We start from the raw sequence: 8079 nt of genomic DNA on the forward strand, positions 1-8079 counted from the left end.
GTCTTGTTAGATTTATACCTAAATATTGCAATTTTGGAAAATGGTAAGTTTTTTCCAAAGAGGAAATTCATATATTAATTGAGATAATTTGTAAGATATCTTGTTACATATGAAATTAAACTTAGTGGATATCTCACATAACTTTTCAGCTGAAAGGAAAGCCTTCTAAAACCTAAAGTTTTTATAATACCTTAAGAATCTATTTGATCACTATAGAAGCAACATATACTCATCATAGAAATCAGAGCATTTGAATCAATTCTAATGAGGTAGATGAAACTGGAGCCTATTATACTGAAGCACGAAGTAAGTCAGAAAGAAAAACACCAATACAGTATACTGACGCATATATACGGAATTTAGAAAGATGGTAACAATGACCCTATATGGGAGACAGCAAAAGAGACACAGATGTAAAGAACAGACTTCTGGACTCTGTGGGAGAAGGTGAGGGTGGGATGATTTGAGAGTATAGCATTGAAACATGTATATTACCATATGTGAAGCAGATTGCCAGTCCAGGTTTGATGCATGAGACAGGGTGCTCAGGGCCGGTGCACTGGGATGACCCAGAGGGATGGGATGGGGAGGGAGGTGGGAGGGGGCTTCAGGATGGGGAACACATGTACACCCATGACTGATTCATGTCAATGTATGGCAAAAACCATTACAATATTGTAAAGCAATTAGCCTCCAATTAAAATAAATTAATTATTACTTATTATATTTATTTATAAATACAAATAATTATATATTATATAGCAAAAATAATTATATCATTATTTATTAATTATAATTAAAATAAAGAAATCAGAGTAAATAATATTCATCATAACTCATCAGAAAACGGTGTTTAAAATTTTTGGTTTCTAATTTTTAAAATTGTAGTTGTGTGTAAATACAGTTAATTTTATCTGTTGATCTTATATCTTTCCATCTTGGGATTTTCTTTGACCCCCTCCCAGGCTGCCAGATGTGAAAAAGCCCACAGAGTGCCAAGTCAGCAAATGACCCTATGCCCTCCTGAAGCTGTACCCTCACTACAGGAGGTTCTTCCAGGTGCCATGGTGCCAAGTGCTTCACCCTCTGAAAAGATCATGGGCTGGCCTGCCAGGTACCTGCCCACTCAGCCTAAGCCCTTGGGCCCCAGAAAGTAGAGGTTAGAGTCACGATAGGTTTTTCTGCACCAGAGAGAAGTCTAAAGACAGCTGTACCAGTACCTACTGTGTACTAAACTCTGACTGGTGCTCAAAAAGGCTGCTAGGGTTGGGAGGAGGCAGGGTCAGGCCTGCGCCTTGACTTATGGCAATTTCTATCTATAATCTCATTAATCAAGAATGTTCTTCTTTCTTCTGATGCAAGAACAATCTCAGTCCAAGTCTCTGCTACCCTCCACGTGGCTGAACTTGCCTGAGCACCTGCACAGGTGCCATTAGGCACACTGAAACTCAGGGATTTCCTGTGAGACATGTATCAGACAAGAGACAGAAGAAGGATGGTTACTTACTCTTTTTAAATTGAAGCTGGCATGCCCATTAAGGAAGCATTTTTCACCTAGTAGGAATATTCTAGAGTTTTAGGAATTCAGCCTTAGTAGATGTTTGTTTCATGGTCTTTCCTCATCTACAAGGGAGATGCTATGGACTCAATAGTGTCCCCCTAAAATTCATATGTTGACGCTTAACCCCCAATGTGATGGATTTGGAGATGGAACCTTAAGGACGTAATGAGATTTAGATGAGGTTATGAGGGTAGGGCCCTCAATATGAGATCAGTGCCCCTATACAAAGTGACACCACAGAACTTACTACTTCTCTCTCTCTCTCTCCCTCCTGCCATGTGAGGGCATAGTGTGAAGGTGGCCACGTACAAGCCAGGTAGAGAGTTCACACCAGGTACCAACCATCAAGGCATCTTGATCTCTGGCTGCCCAGGCTCCAGAACTGTGAGAAATAAACATCTATTGCTTCAGTTACACACAGTCTATGATATTCTGTTATGGCAGCCTGACTCCACCCTGGTCCTTAATAGCATGTGATCCTGGGAAGATGCCCAAGCCCCGGGGCCCCAGTTCTTCATCTGTGCAGCAAACAGGTATGAGGAGCCCTGTCTGTAGGACTGCAAGGATATATATAAAGCACCTCACGCAGAACCTGTCTGATCTTTATGATTAGCAGTTATTTGTACTAGTATTTGGATCTCAATTTCACAGCTCTGGGCTCTGGGAGATTTTGTTGTTGCTGTTACCTAAGATATCTCAGACAGCATGCAACACAATATGACAGAGAATGCAAATTTAGCCAGAAATTTTGTTTTATAACTAAAACTCAGCGCGATCTCCTTCCCTGAGGATCTACTATTTCATTTGGGCATGGAGGAGTCTTCCCCAGCTGGATGCAACTCAAAGCTTCTACAGTTTGTCAAGAACCAGCGCCTCTTCCTCCCAGCTGCTCTTCCATCCAAACTATGATTTTCACTAATTCCACCTCCACCAAAAATCTATACACTACTTAAGAGTTGCCCCTAATACTCCTAAGATTACCTAGTAATAATGCCATGGACTCTGGCTCTCCCAGACCAGGGAAAACAGTGCTTGTCCACGGACTTCTTGGCATCATTCTCAAGGAGTGTGACCACATACTGAGAAGAAATCCTAGCAGATGGAGGGTAGAAAACACCTACTTCATCCCTGTGGTCAACAGCAACGCAACAAGAGCCAGGACCCCTTCCTTCTTGTCCCAGGGTGAGATCTCTCTGGGATTTACCCAGGATCCAAAAGGACTGTAGTCCACGGAATTCTCCAGGCCAGAATACTGGAGTGGGTAGGCTTTCCCTTCTCCAGGGGGTCTTCCCAACCCAGGGATTGAACCTAGGTCTCCCGCATTGCAGGTGGATTCTTTACCAGCTGAGTCACAGGAAGCCCTCCAAAAGGACACCTCATAGCAATGATCCATTTCAGACTTTCCCCTCATCCCCAAGACACACAGTCTGCAGGTCTGAGGGCTGTCACCATTCAGCTTCATCACAATCACCTCTCATAGTCACCTCTCACAGGAACTCCAGCTTCCCAAAGCCCCAAACTGCCCTGGCTCTGGCATCGACACTCCAGTGCTCCTTCTGGAGCCCCACCGCCTTGCCCCATGTTGCCCTGTTCTGTGGGATTAGGGGACATCTCTCCATCTTCCTTCTGTGACTGCGGCTCCTAGACCATCGCTCTAGGTGTGGGGGTGTCCTGCTTCTCCCAGTGTCCCCACTGCTAACACAGGGCCTTCCACAGGGCACAGGCTCCGTGAAGGTCTTGGGAATAAATGAGCCAGTGAGCAGAGACTTCATTTATTACTATTTTATTACTTTCTTAAATAAGCCAAACAAATCCAGGTTATACATATATGTTTTAATTTTACAGAATGACAGAAGAAGAGGATAAGAATTCAATAATTAACAACCATTTACTTTTATTTCTCTATTTCTTGACCCCATTAATTGTACTGCTAATTACTTTCACATTTCCAGGTAAATTCCTGTTCCAATGCTATGTTATCTAATTTGGGATCACAAACCATGACTGAAGGCTTCCCAATTGATTTTACAAATAGCAAAACTCAGTCTTGAATTGGGTATGTACAAATACACGTGAGATCAACATGAACTCAGATCAATTTTCTCATACCTTCTTAAATAACCTGGGAAAATCCAAATAAACAGAGATAGCTTAGTTGTACAAAATGATAGACAAAAAGTATAAGAAGCAAGACTTCACTACAATCACTTTTTATTTTCGAATTCTTCCACCAACTGTGTATCTACTAAGTAATTTCACATTTCCAAAATACTTCTAATTCCATATTATCTTGTTCAAAACCATGAAATAAAATGGAGGAGTTCCTCATTTCATTTTACAAAATAGGAAAACTCTTGTTCTTGAAATGGGTAAGTACAAACACAGTGTGATCAATGGCATTGACAGAGTTAGACACTGAAACTCCTTAAGCCTCCTATAAAAAAAGAGTAAGACCTGAAAAATTCCTAAAGAAAATAGAGGTGAGTCCCCATGTCATTGTAGAGAAAAGGAACACAAAGATGCCGCATACCAGGTTGCCCCAATAGGCCGAGGCCCTCACTGCTAAGAAGGCTGACTGCTCCCTCTTCAGTCACAGAGGGAAAGAACAGCCTCCCTTCCTGCCCCCAGGACAAGCTGTTGGATGTGGGCCTGGAAGGAGCCTGGCTGCTGCTCTGGCTCAGAGTTCCCCTTTCTCCTCCCTCGCAGCCTCTGCAGAGGGGGTGGAAGGACCTGGGACCGCTTCAACTGACTCTGCTCAGATACTCCAGGACTTTAAACTTGCTGGTCTCCGCATAGGCCTGGGGACCTCACAGGAGCTCGGAGCGAGCAGGATCACTGTCAGGCACCTGCTGGTACTCTAGGTAACCCTCCCGCACCCACACTTGGGTCAGCATCTCCCTGGGCTCCCCATAGATGTAGTGCTCCCTTCCGGGACACACCCCCATCCTGTTCAGTGCACCCCAGATCGCCTCCTCAGGGGCGCAGTCGACCTCCACAGCGATCAGGCACAGGACCATCACCAGGAGGCCGGCCTTGGGCAGCCTCTGCTCATCTCTCAGCGTCTCATTGAGGGTGAGGCCCAGGGTGGGGACCAGGATATAGGTGTGCTCACTGGGGTCCACCTCCTTCACCTCCAAACCAAAGACCAGCTGCACGTACTCTGAGGCTTGACCGAAGACCACCACAAAGTGGTCCTGGTAATCTTGGAGGACACTACTCAGCACTTCTGCCTTTGTGAACGGCTCCTTGGCGAGATACCTACTGAGCAGGAATTGTATCAGCTCATATTTCTTCACCCGTAGTGCATCTTGGAGTGAGGACCTGGCACCTTCCTGGTCATGCGAGGTGCTTGGCACTTCATCTTGCCTGCTGAAGCCATGGTCTTCAGATTGGCTCCCCGGAGTGGCAGCCATGGCAGTGGGAGAAGGGCAGACACTCACAGGGCTCTGGCGGAGACTGGCTGTTGCAGCAGCAGCCACCTCCTCCAGGGTGCCCCAGACCGGGAGAGAGGAGGAGGAAGCTGCATCTCCTTCCTCCACCTGCTCCACCTCCTCCACCTCCTCCACCTGCTCCACCTCTTCCACCTGCTCCACCTCCTCCACCTGCTCCTCTTCCTCCATCTGCTCCTCCTCCTCCTCCTCACTCCAAATGAACTGAGCCTCCATCAGACCCTCGTCCTCTCCTGGATCCTGAAAGACTCTCAGGCAGGCGGAGCTCATGCATCCCAGGCATGATGACTGGGGTCGAACTGCAGACAGGTGTGAGGAAGGGGACAGATGGGGACCACAGGCCTGTGGGAGAGGGGGGTTGTGAGCGGCCTCCGCTGAGAAACCCACCCTGGGCCGTCTGATTCAGGCCACTTACAGGTCTCCTCTTGAGGGGTGCTCTCGGGCTTCATAGATGAGCTCCTGCTGAGCGGCCTGACCCCTGGCTACCCGAAGGAGGATGTGAGGTGGCTCCCTAGGGTGCAGCCAGCACAGCTTGAGGTTCCGGGGCTGACAAGGTGGGGGAATTAGGGCCTTGTGGGGCCCCCTCTGTCTGGGATAGGGAGTCCCTGGTGCACACTCAGAGGAAACAACTCACCTTGACTCCTGGCACTGCCTAGACCTCCTCTGCTTTCTGACCTCAGGACACCGGCCTCAGACCTCTGCCTTCGCCTCCTGGTTCCTGGAGCCCCTGTGAGAGAAATGGAGGGGGCACCTCGGCGGTAGACTGTGGCGCAGACTTACGACTTCTGTGATGGTAGGAGGGGTGGAATATGTGAGTTCCCCCATTGTGCAGTGGGAGGTCCCATCGGGGATCCCTTGTAGTGCTCACCTTTCCCCCGGCCGGCCTGGACCCGCCCCTTTGGGGACCTGCAGGGAAACTCAGAACAAGACCCGAGTCTGGACAGAAAGCGCTGAAGGGCCCCACATGCGACTGCATCTGCCCAGGGCCTCCCAGGGGTCCTAGGCTGGGGAGATTCTTGGGCCTCAGCTTCTCCTCACGTCCTGCCAGGACTTCCAGCACTGACCACAGGGGTGGAGGTCTGCTCAGTCCTCCCTCGGGATCTGGGGAGTCCACCCTCAGCAGACCTGAAGCCTCCGCTCTCTGCCCAAACACCTCACCTCCCGAGGCCCTAAGCCAGAGGTCAAGAAAATGCTCACCCTGCTCACCCCATTCCAGGGCCCCCAGTATCCCCATCAAAGGCAAGGATCCCTCCCTGCGTTGGGGTCTAACCACCGTCCTTCCTCGCATGGAGCCTGGACTCCAGGCAGGACCCGGATTTCCCCATCTGCCACGTTGAAACCCTGCCACTTTCACCAGGTCCCCAGTCTCTCTGAGACCCGATGTCAGGATATGCTGCACAAGGTCGTTCCACCCGGGGAATACCAGGGTCCCCTCTGGGGTCCGGTTCCCCTCACTTCTCCCTCAGGGTCCTCACCTTGACTCCCGCTAGGACCTGGGCTCTGTCTTCTCCACACCTGAGGCCCGGCTTCTCACACCGCGGCCCCACTCTCTCTGAGACCCAGATGTCAGGAAGTCAGGCCATGCCTGTTGTGCTCATCGTACCCCAGGGTCTCCAAGGACAAACAGCCAGGATGGGCTTCTCTTGGTCTCCTCTGATTGGGGTCAGGGTCTCCAAGGACAAACAGCCAGGATGGGCTTCTCTTGGTCTCCTCTGATTGGGGTCTAGCATCCCCTCAGTCCTCCCTCAGAACCTAAACTCCTTCAGAACCTAAGAATCTCCCCTCCAATCTCTGAGACCTTGCCTCTTATATCAAGTCTCCAACGTCTCTGAGACCCCGTGCTCATGCCCCCACCAGATTCCACCAGGCTGACAGCAGGTGCCGGGACCTGTGGGATTCCTCGTGTCCTCCCTCAAAGTCCTCATCTTGAGCCCTGGCAGGTCTGGGGATGCCCCTTGTGTTGACTAGAAGTGGGACCCTCATCACCAAAGCCACCACTGGGACACCCAGGGATAGTCTGCGGACACATCACGGCTCCAAGCCCAGTGCTTCCCAGGGCTTAGACGATGCCCCCGGCCGTCCGCAACCTTCTTTCTGCTCCTCACTTTGACTCTCAGGAGATCTGGGAACCACCGTCTTTCCCTGACCTTGCTCCCTTTAGAACCAGGCCCTCCCCAGTGAGGACCCCTGAGAGGCAAGTGGGAGTAGGGGGTTCATTCCTACAATTCTGCTGGGGACACCCAGGGTTGAGAGCATTGATGATGTGGATGTCGTGTGGTACCAGAGCCCCCTTCAGGGTTCTACCTTGATTCCTAGCACAGCTGGGTTCCTTTACTCTGCTGACCTGAACCCGGGCACCTGACCCAGGCCCTCACTTCTCCCCTCCCATTAGGATCAGTGAGGTTACATCTGAATGCTCTGCCCCCTGGTCCCTCAGGGATGTTGAGAGGGATGCGCATGCATCCGGTGGGGACCCTCAGTCTCCTCTGGTCCTCACTTCAAGTCTTCACAGTACATGGGCACTTCCCTCTGCCCACCTGAGACTGTGCCCCAAAGACCAAGCCTCTGACTCTCCGAGTTCACTGAGGAAGTGAGGGTGGGTGTGGGGTCTCAGTCTGACAGCCTGGACCAGGGCCCCCAGGAGTCCCAGTTGGGGGTTGAGTTGTGTTCTATAGGGTCCACTGGACGGGGTGACTGGACCCCCTTGTCCTGTCTTAGCAGGGTTCCTTGTTAACACTTGAGAGAAGGCTGCAGTAATAGCACAGATGCTGGATGGGGGTGCTGCTGTGCCCATGATCATGGGGAAGCACATGGAACCACTCACCTTCCCATGGGGGACCCTCAGTGTAAGCACACTTCAGAAATTTTTGTATAAATTATGTTTCAGCTGTTGGAGAAGGAAATGGCAACCCACTCCAGTGTTCTTGCCTGGAGAATCCCAGGGACGGGGGAGCCTGGTGGGCTTCCGTCTATGGGGTCACACAGAGTCGGACACGACTGAAGTGACTTAGCAGCAGCATGTTTCAGCTGAAGAGGGTAAGCAGAGGCAAGTGAGTTAGCAAGAACTCA

General features: G+C 50.2%; 1 pseudogene; it reads right to left on the bottom strand.

Annotated features, from left to right (window-relative positions):
• Positions 1-4302: 4302 nt before the first annotated feature.
• On the bottom strand, positions 4303-6298 carry LOC129564075 (melanoma-associated antigen 8-like; annotated as a pseudogene).
• Between the last annotated feature and the right edge of the window lie 1781 nt (positions 6299-8079).

This window comes from Moschus berezovskii, chromosome X (assembly GCF_049115385.1).
Source record: "Moschus berezovskii isolate FMDL1 chromosome X, NW_MosBer_1.0, whole genome shotgun sequence".
In the NCBI taxonomy this organism is placed as follows: Eukaryota; Metazoa; Chordata; class Mammalia; order Artiodactyla; family Moschidae; genus Moschus; species Moschus berezovskii.